Source organism: Amblyomma mixtum, chromosome 2 (genome assembly GCF_055824585.1).
Source record: "Amblyomma mixtum isolate Tamu chromosome 2, ASM5582458v1, whole genome shotgun sequence".
Taxonomy (NCBI): Eukaryota; Metazoa; Arthropoda; class Arachnida; order Ixodida; family Ixodidae; genus Amblyomma; species Amblyomma mixtum.
The window spans coordinates 294,356,305-294,371,583 of record NC_143013.1 but is presented as its reverse complement, the minus strand read 5'-3'; the positions used below and the strand labels follow the sequence as shown (position 1 = coordinate 294,371,583).

The 15,279-nt window shown below is 49.7% G+C and overlaps 1 protein-coding gene across 3 annotated transcripts in view; it reads left to right on the top strand.

Moving 5' to 3' along the window:
- The first annotated feature begins 1,813 nt into the window (after window positions 1-1,813).
- Window positions 1,814-15,279, top strand: part of LOC149364538 (uncharacterized) — a 31,630-nt gene continuing 18,164 nt past the window's right edge. Inside the window, exon 1 of one of the 3 annotated variants that reach the window (XM_089574485.1) lies at window positions 1,814-1,880. The gene's annotated coding sequence lies outside the window, so the exon portion shown is untranslated. Of the gene's footprint in view, window positions 1,881-3,493; window positions 3,542-13,328; window positions 13,916-15,279 lie in introns of those variants that run through there. The other 2 variants (XM_089574486.1, XM_089574484.1) reach the window with 2 other exon arrangements.

Sequence of the window (15,279 nt, the reverse complement as noted above, 5' to 3'; positions counted from 1 at the left end):
GTACACCGAAATTTCCGTACCGAAGGTCAAATCTCGGACAGCAGGAACGGCGCTAGTGAAAGCTGCGCGAATCGCTTGCGACTCCTAATACCCCTGTTCCACACCTATGAGATGCGCCTATTTCACAGCTCTCAGAGGCACTAAGAAATTACTGTCAGCCACGGTGTCAAAAGATCTTATGGTTATTGAAAGCTATCGCCCTATATTGGTCAGCGCTGCATATCTAAGAAATGGGCACATGGTGTGTGGGGCCGAAGCCTCTTGACCATGACAGTTACCATAACGTAACGCCACAGGGCCCACATATCGAAATCCGTCATTCTGATTGGTTGAAAAAACTCAGGCACTTCGCTTCATTTAGATGAAGTTCTCAGCGTTCCCCAAACATGGTTATGAGGCAGAGCGGAAACTTGCTGCATATAGCGTCATTGAACTAATATACTTCTGAACCCCGCCAGTACTTAACATCCCAGTTCATAGGCGGCGCCGCCGTCTGCCTCCTCCAGAATATAGCTGTTGGTCATGCGCAGATTTTGATTTGGAGTTTCGTAACTCAGTGATTACAGACCTCTGTTGCTGGTTGTCTCTGCGTCTACGCTGCTTGTATAGAACAGCAAAATGAAAAAAAAAAAGCTGACGTGCTTGCGTTCTCTAAGCAAACGTAAGTACCGTTTTTACACAGGAACAAATAATAATATACCAGAATTCCCCCCCCCCCCCCCCCCCCCCCCCCCCCCCCCCCCTGAACAGCAGAGAATAAGCTGTCGCTCCTTTCGACGATTTCGCATCACGGCGCGCGTTTCTTTCATGCAGTCGAGAGCGGTGCCCACCATTATCTTACCCTCCTCCTCTTCGTTCATGCAGATGCATGAGCCCAGCTAGACGGCCTTAATCTTTGCCCATATAGGAGGAGATCTGAGGGTTTAGAACAAAGCCGCACGTGTCTCGTTCCTGCGCTGCTTTCGGGGATTTATGAATGTTGACCCCGGGGCTTCTGCCGCTGCGCCTCAGGAGAACTCGGGTGAACTAAGGAGATCAGTGAAGCTGCACTCCGTTTGACTGCGGGAACTGAAGAAAGAAAGAGAGAAAAAAGGTTTAACTCTCTACCACTCTTTTGTTTATACTGTCGTAAACACTCACGGCGTACAACTCGAGGGTCTCCGAACTTCATCTCTTTCTTCCGCCATTAAAAGTAAAAGCGTTCGTACTGGAACGACGCGTAGAGCTGCAAGCGATGGCACAGGTCGCTCGCCGCGAGTGCACTACGCCTGTCTTTACTCTTTCAAGATTGCGCTTGGCTGCTCAAGGATGCCAAAGAATTTCAAGTAAATCGAGCAGAAGTGACCTGCCCCACACTCGACGGTTTCGTACTTCCCTTCTTCATCTAGTCTGGCTCTGTCTTTATTCAGGGAGAGCCGCTCTTTGTTCCGTACACTTGAACGAAATGCATCTCTGCCTCTCTATTTTATTCCTTAGTTCCCTTTCCCTCTAAAAAATCATTAAAAAGGAACAAAGGCCGGCCCTTCAGTGTCCGTCTCGTCAAATAGCCTGCGTCCGTTCACGTGACGTCAGTGGTCACGAGGTCTACAATGGCGCCGGATTCTGTTCGGCCCGGGTTGGTCCTTAGCGCGTTATGCCTGCGTCACAGAATGAACGTGGTTATGACGTCACGCGTGCACGGCTAACGAGAAGTAAGAAGTACTTGCTCGCACATTGTTCTTTCGATCAAGAAAAAAGGAAAAAGCACAGTGCGCGACTCGGCCGCTCGCGTCTGATAAAAAGAAGGGTGGAGGGACGAGTTGTGCATTGCGGAGTGAGGACTGGACGTGGATCAGAGCGCACGGACTGAGCAGCGGTCGGGGACGACGAGCCAGTCGAATGTGAGTTCATGCTTCTTCAAAGGCGTCAAGTGGTGGCAGATGATTGATTGAGCGGACATATGCGATATTCTATATAGTTTCGTGCTAAAAATACTCGGGGCAAATCTAGAAGTGTGTTCTCCTGAAGCCACCAGTATGGCAGTTAATTCACCATGGGAATCACGGTGAGCGATATGCGATATTGCGTTAAGTTTCGGGCTAAAAATAACAGGGAGAAATCTAGAAACGTGTTCCCCTGAACCCACTAGTATGGCAGTTAATGCACCATGGGAATCACGGTGTAGTACATGTAACGTTATTAATAGAGTTCCCTTGGGACGATGCTATAGCTTGTTATACTAAGCTTTTTAGGGTCATCTTATCCGTATAACACCTCGATTTTTAGCATACCACAAATTTGCAGCATGATCCACCGAATTTGTAATACATTTTTTTGTTCAGTTTATCATCAACATTGGGGTTATACAATCCTACGATGGACATGGCACATGACAGACCCAAACAGCAGTAGTGAGCAGGCGCGCAGAATAGCTCGGTGCGTTACATGTATAAATATAATCTTCCAGGCGAGGTCATGGAATCATATTGTGGCTGCGGCGTCCGCTTGTCGGCGGAGGCAAAATGAAAAAGCCCCGGCGTGTTGTACGATTTAAATGCCCGTTAAAAAGTCCCAGGTGATGGAAATTAGCCGATAGAACGCTTTAATACGTCCGTTTTCCACTCCATCCAAATTCTCATTCCCCTCTCCCCTTACGCTACGCTTCGGGAGTCCACCTTGAGTTAGCTATTTACTGCGCCTTTCCTTTCCTCGCACGGTTATTGATTAAAAATGGCATTGATAGCGGTTACTATGCCCTACAATCCTACGTAGGAGCTTAGTGGTTAGCGCGCGCGGCTACTTAGCCGGAGTACCCGGGTTCGAACCCGACCGTGGCGGCCGCGTTTCGATGAAGGCGAAACGCTAAAGGCGCCCGTGTGCTCTGCAATGTCAGTGGACGTCAAAGATCTCTAAGTAGTCAAAGTTATTCCAGAGTTCACCTCTACGGCACCTATTTCTCTGTTCATTTTTTTTAGATTTCAACTTCCTCTCTTCATTTACGGCGCGGTTGAGGCGTCCACTGAGAAGTGAGACAATTACTGCCCCATGTACTTTCCTCAAAGACCCCCATTTAAAAGTTATATATTTTTGTCCAATTCCATTGATTGCTCATGTCATTCTGAACGGGCCGATTAAGTAGGAGGAACAAAACGTAGACAGAATTACATGAATATATTATTAGTCAATGAATAATGAGGTTTCAGTGCAATCAAATGAAAGCGACCGGCGATCGTAGAGAGCGTAGCCCTTCATCATCGATCGACTATAACGTCTGCCGCCAGTTTCACTCCAGCAGACTAGCTATAGAACAAGAAAACGACACTCCGAACATATCCGATAAAAACAGACATGTTTCAAAATAACAGCCATATACAAAGCGAGCGCTGAATAAAACGATTTCATTTCGCGCTTTGAGAGAGCACCCGTCTAAACTCTTGCATTGAAACTCTCGTATAAGCAGATTGTGGCGAAATCACGACAATGCACGGTTCCAATCTCAGCGTCGCTCTTTCAGAGAAGGGAAGTCGATCATCGACCGGAGTCTGCGTGCGCCCTCAATTACGTAAGCAGACCTGCCTCATAGAGTTTCTTACTATTACCTAGACGGAAAGCTGGCAGCCCGTCTATGGGAGTTTGCATGGCGACCCCTCGAGACCACTTCAGCCACCATGGGCGCTCAAAGCATCATGGGGCGGTGAGCTACTTGTTGCGGAACTGCAACTTTTGGCCAAAAAATAATAGAAAAATTAAGCCGTTTGATAACTACAAACGTCCTAATATTCAATATATTGTCTAATGATTGCAACAAACGAGCAGAAAAGCATTTAAGTGCAAAGTTTGCCCAAAATAAGAGACGACTCGCTCTCCTATTGGCCAAGTAGTGAACACTATAAAAACTAATATTTCGTAATTAACAGGCGCACTTTTAAAAGTATACATGTTTTCAAAAAAGATGTTGTTGCTTAAATACTATAAGAGGTTTTTTAATGGCATTTCGGAAAAGTGAAACCTTTTATTAGCGTCGTGTGTCGTCGCGTTTTCACTACTATGGCTTTTGCACACTGCGTTGGTCTGTTTTTTAGCTGCGTAGTTGAACATGCACCCCCCCCCCCCCCCCAAAAAAAAAAAAAAAATTACGACGAAAGTTTTTCCCACCCTACAGATATTTAGAGCTTCAGGGGTACCATGAATGCACCGCTACACGGATTAAAACGAAACCACGTGGCCTGACGACTTTTTATGTGCATTTCCACTACTTGCAACCGGCAGCTGTTCACATGCCGGTCGTGTCAGCATGTGACCCGAGCCTGGCGCAGGACCGCAGCGGCCATGCTTCGCCAAGAGCGTGAGACTGGGCACGTATGCACCGCCGGCGCGAGGCTCCTCGTCTTTCTGGAACACGTGCTCGCGGACTGCTGCTGCTTCTTTACTTGGCTCCAGATCTCCTCCTGGATGATAGGGTCGCGGAAGGTCTAGTGTACATCTATCGTGGAAAGCTTGTCTAGCGGTCTCTACTGCTCGGACCATGGGGCCACCACAAGACGCCAGCCTCGGCCAAAGGACCAGGTCGTGTTCGGACCAGGTCTCTGGAGCGTCCGCAGTTGGTCAAGAAGGGGCACTCACCACGCAAGATTGCGTGATGCAGTGTGTTTGGACATGCAGAGACAAAGAGAGAGAGAATGAGATAGAAAAGGAGAGGGAGAAAGAGATGGAAAACGAGAGGGATGAAAGAGAGAAGGAAATGGAAACTGAACAAACTGTACAAACTACCGGCGAACGCCCTCTTTCGTTGCAGCGGCACGCGGCGGCGCGCAAAGAGGGGGTGGGTGTTCATGGCAGCGATCTAATCGCTCAGTTGCTGCCGCCACCGACGCCGACGGCCCGCAAAAAGGAGGCGCCAGACGAAAGAGAAGACGTAGTCGTCGTCGGGCTCGCCGGGGGAGCGCGCCTCCGTAATTCTCGGCCGGGCTTCGACTGCCGCGGCAGCTACGACGTCGACGCCCGCCTTACGACACTGGCGTTGGAGGCAGGCGCTGGAGAGGGAGGGAGTTCTGGCTTACTACGGGCCTGGTAGATGGAGGATGGTGAGGAGGCGGCTGCGTCGTGCTTTGATAAGATCGGCGCGAGATCCGCACCTTTGTCAGAGGGCGCTCGCGTAGTCGCGCCACGGACTGACTGTCCAGTGGTCGCGGCGAGTGCGTGCTGTGACGGCTGCTGTCACAGGGACAGCTGGCGGGAGCGCTGCCGGCGAGCAGCAGCAGCTGCGCGGCGGCTCTTGCTCCCGAGCCGAAAGAGGAACCGCGGCACGTGGTGCAGACAACGGAAGCTCGCGCCGCGCGGCTGACAGTTCCTCATCGCGAGAGAGTGACGGGGCAGGCTGGCGTGAAATGTAGGCGGGCGGTACAGGCTGTCTGGCGTCGTGGCTTTTTGAGGGGCTGAGTACTTTTCAGCTTCTTTCCGCATGGGAGAGAGAGAGAGAGAGAGAGAGAGAGAGAGAACAACTGGTGAACGGCAAGAACAGCTAACTGTGAATGAGCGTAGCGTATATGGATTAGATCTCGAATGCGAGGAGAGTAGCAGCTTAGGAGAACATCGGTGGAGGCGTTGTTGCCCAGGCAGAACGGGCGTACTCTGTAGCGCATGTATTCCCGCACAATACAAAACAGTCGAAGGTAACAGAACATAATGTGCTGTGTCGTGTCCAGCCCTTCCTCGAAGACCACAGGTTTTGTAAAGGAGGAGTGACTAAAGCCATTCATTTCCAGTAGGTGACGTCAGCTGGATATGCTCCTACAGTCAGTAAAGCTCTTCGTGTTCACCTGCTGCGGGGTATTGGTACAGGAACGTGCGCTCATTTGTCGAATGAAAATTTTCGGTGCATAAGAACCCCTTTTCGAGACGAGGTAACGCTGCACTGTTCTAAAATCTCCCTAGAAGGAACTCAACATGTAGTATCTTCATTCCTGCGATGCTGTAGATTTCAGGCTAGAAAGAAATATCGTCGCTTCCTGGACCAACGGTCGCTGTGATGCAGTCCTTATTTCTGATCTGATGGGAACACGACACCCGCTACTGATTTCGTTCTCTATCTCAGTAACGCTTAAGCAACTGGTCGTGTTTCAAAGAACGGACGTGGCGATATGATGGCACACTAATGCGCAACAGTTCTAAAGCGAGACTGTTCCATCCACAAGGGGCGCCTTGTCAGCTTAGTTGGTTCTTTTTAGACCCTGGAAGAAGAATAGACAACAGAAAGGAAGAAAACATTGTAGAACACGTGTTGTCCTTTTTTATTTCCCTACTGCTGCATGAACACTTTCAAAGTTTTAGTTCTACAGAGTTAGTTTTATCGAATGTCCTTTTCGTTATCCTGATGTCCCCACTGCTTCAACATCTCAAATAACTGATTTAATCTTTTATCATACTCTCGCGCAAACTCTTGGCAAGGGATTCAGAAACCTATATCGGCGCGTGTTTGTCCGCGTCCAGAGCCCCACACAACACTTTCCTTTCTTGCAGCCACACCGTGGTGCGACTCACTGACGCTTTGCCGCAGCGATGTTTATACGTATTCTGCGGGCCCTAAAAATGCAAAGAAATTGAGTGTAGTCGGGCGGACTTGGTAATTCCCAGTGACGCTTTACAAGCTGTTCGCGGTTTCTTATCTCGCATCAGCACATCCATACACGGAAGGGTTTCCCCGGATTTCACGCGCTTGCCCCAACCCAGCCGCTGCCTGAATTCACGCAGCGCACTGCATGCCGTGGTCTGGGAGTCACGGCAGAACCGCTGGTCGCTCCTTTATCTCTGCGGGCGAGCCCACCCGTTTTACGTTATTGCCTCCACGTGTTGCTTCCTGAGAAGGGCGCTAAGAATAGAAGCATTTATTGACGTTCGTGTATTGCCGTTGACGTCACGGCCCACAGGCGACATCTCGAGAAAAAATGCCTAATGAAAGTCTTCACAGTGTTAGGTGGTCCTTATTCTGTCTTTATGGCCATTAGAAAGCAAACCTGACGAAGCATAAAAGAGGTACAAATAGAATAAACTAAACTATATTCTCTGAGAAATATATTCATCACATTGTAAGCACGGTGTAAATGCATATTGCACGACGATGCCGCTAGGCTTAGGCTTTATGTTTCTTTTGTTCTGCTGAACATGACCTGATGTCATCTATAAACACTGCACCAGCCAACTACGTCACTGCATGAGGGCAGTAAAGAGCCGGTGATACGAGCACCTCATTATGAAAGTCTTGAAGCTGTTCTAAGGGACCCAACAAAAGACCCTTAACTGTCGGCACCGCAAATACTTCTGGTGTGTCTTAAAAAAAAAAAAGCACCGATGAAACTCTACAATACAGAGGCTAATCTATCAGGCTGCACAGTGTATATCCATGAAGCACTGTAAAACCTTTCTAGTGTCGTTATGTTCACTTAGATACGTGGTCTAATCGAAGGCACGAAAAGAAGTCTCATAACTCACTGCGTGGCTCCGAACCGTAGTAATACAGAGCTAAGATGGTAACGGCCTTGACCTAAAGCTGTACGGTACAGCCATAAACTATAACCGGTACTCTCGTGCCTCAGTAACGGTACAGCCGTAAAACCGTAATGATAAGTAATAGATTCACACCGGTACAACCATAAAACCGTAACGGTGCATACAGAAAGCAGTAACGCTGACTGCAGTAAAGCCGCAAAGCAGTAATGATAGTGTACAGAACGAGAGACGATCCCAGGTTCTATGTCACCAAGATGTCGTTCCACGATACAACAAAACAGAAAGAGAACAAGAAAACAAAGAACGAAAAAACACTGCATCGATGGCCTAGTCTTTTGAGCATCCGCCTCGCATGCGTGAGGTGCGGTGTTCGATCCCCAGTGCCGCCGGGTACTCACCGGTGATACAGTGGGTACAAGCCTTCCCCTGCCTGGTGCTCAGCTTATCTGGAGTGAAATGCTTGGGAAATGTGTCTTTGACCCCGCCTTGAGTAGGAGAAAAATACCTTGCGCCATGGCACTCTTTGTCCACAGAGGACCTTGCGCCTTAAAAAAATCATAATCAATGAAAGAACAGATAGCTCCGAAAAAGGTTTTAAGAATACAAGAGCTTTGCTTGAAGTTCGTGTAATACCGTTGGCTTCGTGGCCCTGAGGATGCATCTTGAGAAGTAGCGCCTAATGAAAATAGGCTACTTTTTCCACGATGTGAGGTCGTTCTTGTTCTGTCTATCGGACCCTTGTTATGGAAACCTAACGAAGCGCACACACACACAAAAAAAAGCAAGCTGCTGGCCCGAAAGACTCAAGTTCGATCCCGGTCGCGGCGGCTGAATTTCGATGGAGGTGAAATTCTAGGGGCCCGTGTACTGTGCAATGTCAGTGCACGTTAAAGAACCCCAGGGGGTCGAAATTTCCGGAGCCCTTCACTACGGCGTCCCTCATAGCCTGAGTCGCTTTGGGTCGTTAAACCCCAATAAACCAAACCAACCGCCTTCCTTCCTTCCCTTACGGCGCGGTTCAGATGTCCACCGAGATACGCGAGACAGATACTGCGCTATTTCCATTCCTCAAAAACAAACCAATTTACGAAAGTACTTTTCCATATCCTATATTTGTACACAGTATATGTTGCCGCCCTACCCCTATCATTTCTTACTATCGCTCCCCCTTTATTTCCCTCTCCCTGTCCTTTCCCTCATGCTAGCCGCAGCTCAGGTGCTTCAGGTTTTGATGGCAGATGCCGCGGCTAGCGACACATTTTCCTTGCATTGTTATTTTTATTAATAAATAGCCACTAACAACAGCACATAGAACATGCACGTTAAGTACACGCCTATGTGCACATCGAAAGGAACCCGCCCTGAAATCAAACTTTCTGAAGAATGGCGGCGGCTGGCAGAAATGGTACGAGCGTGATGAACCCGAGCATGTCGCCGGCGTCGCGTTGCGGGCCGCGGCCCAGTGGTCTAATCGCTCGCTCGGTTAGGCTTACCGCGCCGAACGACGAAAGCAGCGGTTCGCTGTTTACGACCACGTGCCATTCAAGAAGCGTGAGCTTGACTCCTTGGCCGCTTGCGAGACGATAAGGTATATTTTTACACAGTGTCAGTCTCCCCTCCCTCTGGCATAGAATTATATATACTGAGTCTAGGCTAAAGCGGGCACCACACTCCAATGCACGCCTTCTTCACATGCTTACTGGACGCGGCGGTAGCCATGGTTACGCCTCTTGATATCCAACCGCTACTCTACGAACCGAATACAGGGCGTATTAGAGTAGCAGCAGCGGTATTTTCGGATCACGTGATTGGAATCAGTATCATGATGACCGCTATTACCATAGAACTGAAACTTCGCGACCACGCACTTGCGATATAGACAATTGCCAGTGTAATATAACGATTCTGCAACCATCTTCGTTATTGGCTGAAACCTAGGGCGTGGCGTCGCTTCAGCCAATGGTGAAGGGCGAGAAATTAAAAAATGGCTGCGATTCGTGAAGGAATATTTAAATTAAACCGACCCCAGCAGAAGCATTGAAGCACAGGCCTTTTCAAGCAGACACCGATGGCTGTTGAATTAGCGGGTCACTGTTTTCGTGTCTACTTTCGTGCAAGTATTCTTGGAAGTACCGGGATTCGTATCAGCGGCTTCGCACGATTTGCTTTCCGCGCCTTGCCGCTTTGCTCAGTGAATAACGCCGCCACAGAAGTGCGCTGTCCGTACAGTCTACTAGACTCCATATGTTCCATATAGTTTCCATACCAGCCATTTGGAGAACAGAGAGAATTAGGGAATCATCTTATGAAGAGTTTCATCAGGGTGGGCACCACGTAGTATAGGGCAAACCGTAGCGGTGGCGTATTGGTTTGAGCAGCCACCTCGCATGCGCAAGGTGCTGGGTTCGATCCCCAGCTCCGTCTACTACCTCCGGTGGTACAATGTGTACAAGTTTTTCCTACGCCTGGTGCTCGACTTGCTTGGGGTAAAATGCTTCGGAAATGGGTTTTCTACCCAACCACGAGTAGATGAAAACACCTTATGTCATTACCATTACGTCATTTGCCACAGATGCTCTTGCGCCATGCAGATTCATTATCATCATCATTATCAGTATAGCTCATGATTGTCTCTGAAAAAGGCCGAGTTGGCACCTCCAAGGCCATCTTTGAGGACCACTGTCAGATCCTCCAAGGAGTTTATATTCCCCACCGGCGCCCTAATTTTCTCCTCCGGTGAGCTCTGCTTTTTGTGACTTTCAGCGTCGCGCAATCGCGTACATCGAGAGGCACAAGGGTGTATATACTCAGCGAGAGATATCGTGGCATCTGGCCTCATTGCGAAGATTGAACTCGCCGAAAGAGGGCGAACGGTCGCGCACTTTTGGCTCACAGTAAACAGTTGATGCCCCTTATCCCCGTATCTCCACTCTGCACCGCGTTCTCATTGCTTAATCGTCACTCCGTGAAATGGCACTCAAGGACGAGAGCTCTCGCTGAAAGCGTAGAGGACTTATCGCCCGCTTCGCCATTGCGTTCATCACTTAAGCCCGCCATTTCAATGCAGCGTGATACGTCATCAGCAAAATGATGCCGCGTGGCGTGACTCGTGTTGGAGTCAGTTTTATATGTGTGTGGTGCTTATGGCTGACTTTGGCACCCGCGGAACTAATGTCACTGAATTTCGCCTCGGCAGAACTGTTAAGGAGTCGCAGTGTTCCAGGACAGGTATCCGGGGGACCATATCAACAAAATTTCTCCTATGTAATGTGAAACGCAGCGAAGCCCTGACAATCTTAGTGGCCATCCAGCCGGTAGCCCAGTAAGGGCCTCCGACGGGAAATACTCTGGCTAGCCCGGACAAATCAGCTCTTGCCAAAGTTAACTTTGTAAGTCTGAACCATAGAACGAGAAGACATACACGTCTTCACCGCACGCGGGACTCAGTATGCGTGCACTATATTTTTGCATCTGGCGAACTGCACAAGAAGAACACTGCTCCACACATGCTCACGAGGTGAAGGAACACTTTGTCCTGGTTCAAGCGATCCGTGCGACGCGCATTCTAGCCGAATCTCTCCCTCACTGAAAGCTTGCATCGCTCTCGGTATAAATGCGGCATCAGCAAACCAGGAAATGAATACATAAATACAATAGCGCGTAAGTGTATGATTCGTGGTTCAGCAATATCGGTCTGTTGCTCAAACTCTACTGAATACGATTCATCAGCCCACTAAAGCTATTATGTCGAGCTTTCCTGGACACGATCAACTAACGCCGTCTTTTGGCCGCCAGTAGCGAACACTGGGCAACTAAACGGCAGTATTGTAAACTTGTAGTTTTTAGAGAGCTAGAGAGTCCCGACAAATTCTGCGTGAAGAGGTGATTAAAATAGTCGACTCTTCTTCTTCGCTTACAAACCTGACATATAAAAATGTTTCCTGCCCTTACACCAACTATTCTAGACGGCCACAGAAAACCAACGGCATGTGTCATTGTATCCACTGAATGCAAGCGCGGAAACGCGACAACAAAGAAAGGTACGCCTCTTTAAAAAAACATTCTGCAGTTGGAAGAAAAATTGGCCCCGGTACGGGACTCGAACCCACAACCAACTACGGTTTCGGCCAATTGCTCTACGATGTAAGCTGCTCAGGACGGCTAGCAGTTTGTAGACAGAGGCCGAATCGATCAACAAGTTGAAACTGGAGTAATCTTAGTCCTATGTACCCTAGGCACGCTCAACAAGCTTAGAGTAGGTTTGAATGAATTTGTTTTTTTCCTGAGTCTGGCAAGCATTCTTACTTCCTCTATGCAATCAAAGCACGGTGCAGGAGCGTCACCTAGAGCAGTGCCCTGTGTCTATAGTTTCCATCCATGCAAAGATGAGGCTTCATATACGAGCGAAATAATTTTAGACGCAGCCAGCAGAAATTCTACTGACTACTTGCCGAAACTAAACGAGCACTGTACCGCCGACTAACGCACTAGTGCTTTCGAGTAACGTTTCACAGACCAGCTTACAAAAAAACAGGTGCACAACGGCTGGAATTGTTGCAGTCTTCTCTGTTACCCCTCCTTCACTCAAACAAACAGCAATGTGCAGGAGGCCCGGGCTAACGCGCCTTGAGACTGTTTGCATTCCTCGAAGCAGATGCGGAAGACCGGGGAATTAAGTCTTCAGGGGACGGGGGTGCAGTAAGAGAGGAGAAACAGCGCACGGAAGGCGGAGGACAGCACGCCTGGAACTGCTTGTTTTGCTTCCTGGCCACGCAGGGGGAAGGGGGGGGGGGAGGAAGGGTAGATAACAGCCTACCAGCTGCGCGTACAAGCACTGGGGCCGAACGAAACATCCATAAGAATAAGAGGCAGGCGAACAACAACAAACGGCAACACCGCCGCCAGCACAACGACGCCGTCGCCAGGCGAGCAGAAGCCGCAGCCAGGAGGAGACACCGTGGCGTCGGTGGCGCCGCTCATGATGAAGTGGACCCGCGTAATCCATCACGCTGGCCGACATTCCCGCCCTCCTCAGCGGCGAGCCAGAGGTTCCCCCTCCCGAAACCGATGGAGTCCTCCGCGGGCCATGTACAAGAGGACCCGCCGAGCCATGGCGCCGTTTCGTCTCTCGAGCAGACGACAGCGTCGTCTGGAATCGCAGACGACGACGACGCGGTCGGGCCCGCGTACTACTACACGTAGTAGGTTCCCTTGCCCGGCACCCGCCGATTCCCGAGCAAAGAAACCCTCACACACTTGAGCGATCGGGTCCTCGTTAGGCCTAAGCGAAGACCTCCCCTCCCTTCCTGACAGCGGCCGGGCAACGGAACGCGGCGGCGAAAAGTTCGGAGGGCACACACGCGCCTAGGGATGCCGCTTGATGGTTGAGGGAAAGGAGGGCAAGTAGCGGCAAGCAGGACCCAATGGTGTCGTCTTCTAGCCTCCTACTTCCTTTCATATACACTCGAGTGTGTGGAACGTGGCCCCTTATTACTCGCAGTCCCGTAGTACGCGCAGCATCAACGCTACAACCGTTAACGGTTCTTCCGCGGTGAAACCGCTGTGGCCTCGGCAGCGGTGCCCGCTCAACCAGGAGAAGAAAGGTGGGTTTCAATCCTTCCGTATATTAGAGTGCACGCGTGCCGTCTCCAGCGGGACGGGGCCCAGAAGCTCGAGGCGTGGGGATAACTCCGCCGTCGCGGCTCGCTGGCACCTAGTAGTGTTTTTTCCGCTCCACTTGGCTCGGGTTACGGAGCTCTCGCCCGAGGCTGATATCGCCGCCGTGGCGCCTGTCCGACGAGGCCCCCCCTGGCGCGAGCGGCGCCGCTGGCCTAAGAGGGCCGGCGCCGCTGTATACCGCAGAAAGCTGGCGACTGTCTGGAACCGTTGCGGCCGCTGTCTTCGAAGGGACACCATCTCTAACTTCGCGCTCACGGTCTGCCACCACCAGCACCATCTCCATCTCCCCCTCGATAGGCGTTTCTCCTTGACACCCCGGAAAAAAACCGCCCCCCCCCCCACCCCCCTTCAAGCGGAAAGTTTCCTCTTTTGCTTGTTGTCTCTGATCCCGCTGCCCCCCTTCTTCTCAGCCTCCCCATTCATAACCCGCTTACTCCCGGTGAAATCCGAGACTCTGAGCCACCCGCACCACGAACTCCTCGTGGCCTATTTTCTATAACCTTGCGAACTATTGCTACCCCTTTAAGATCGCGTACCCCGTTCCCGCCGTTTGTGCTTGCCGCCTCGTCAACCGGACTTCCCGGGATATCAAGAGAAGCGGTACCGCGCGAGGAATGTGCTGACTGAGCGCCGGACGGTATCGGGTCTTTGAAAGCGGGACTATGAACGACGAGTGTGGCCCCCTGCGACGCGCCCTCGTTCTCGCAGCGTCTTGACGAGCTGGCATGCAAGTCGTTGACGCCGTTTACTGGTGAGTCCATCGTCCTTTTGCTGTGCAGGTATAGAAGCTTGAAGATTCTGCCGATCAACTTACCTTCTTTGTCGCATCAACCGAGATTACTAAATTCCTGGGTGCACCGTGCACATGACAGTTGACCTCCAGGGAATGTGAAGTTTGTCCTAAGTTGGTGTAGGGTAATACTGCGAATCTACATCCTTTGGTACATGTGGATGATTCATTCAAGCTTTAAAGAACAGGTTTTTCTTTTTATAGTTGCGTCGATACATTATGTTAGCGGTATACCCTCAATAACGCTTTAGTATAGTAATTTCGTAAAGCATGTCCAGCATTCTTCTACAAAAATTTTGGATGTTGGAATATTGTAAGGTATTGTTATGGAAATAGTGAAGGCAATGGTTCATTCTTCCGATGCGCAGCGAAGTCTTTCTTTTAATCTTTTTCCATCGCTCGCATCGAGCAGTTAAGAATTCCATAGAAAATCAAGGGGAATCATCTTGACGACACCAAAAACGTTAATAGCAAAAAAATACAAGGCTTCCGAGGGGAGATCTATGGATATACATATTGCATATTATTGTGAAATCTTGAAATATGTGAAGATATTGCGTTCGTAAGCTCTTTCTCGTTGAAAAATGCTTTTGTACACAATTGCTGGGTACGCACCAGTATTAAGCTTTGTTGCGTGACGTGATTTACAGCTGTGCGTACGAAGTTTTTACTTCGGTTTCGCATTTATGTTTGGGGTGATCACGATCGTTTTTCTGCACTCAAATGGAGAGCATAATTTCTAAGATAACTGTTCCCCACATAACGTTTACTCAGAACATTGCATATTTCTATGTTTTGAGAAAGCGTTCTTGTGGACGTGGGAACCAAGCTTCACACAACTTTTCCCTGCGACACGAAAACGGAGCGGACGATGAAGCTCACCAGAAGCGTCTCGCGCGGAAGTGTAACTATGCTGTCCCTCCAAAACTTTACAATCTGCGATCCTTTCCTAGTCGACTGATTGTCAGAACAATTAACAGATTAATCGGGAAAACGCCTGAATTCGGGCGCTTTCGCATCGATCGAGTAAGGGCTAGACGAGCATCAGGCGGCTCGAAGCTCGCAAATAACGCTAGGTAAAAAAATAAAAAAAACAAACAAACAAAAGAGGCCTGGTCGCAGCGAAAGCTCCTTTGACGTTCCATTACCCTCAGACAGTCAAACATTGTGCCAGCGGAATGAGAGTTTTTACTAATGCTTGATTTGAGAGGATTAGCGAACTGCGTGAAATACAGAGACGGGAACATTGCACGGCGCAGTTCCGGCTAATGTTAACCTGCCTTGCATTTCGCTCTCTTTTTAATCCAACCTGCGAGAAAACCGCT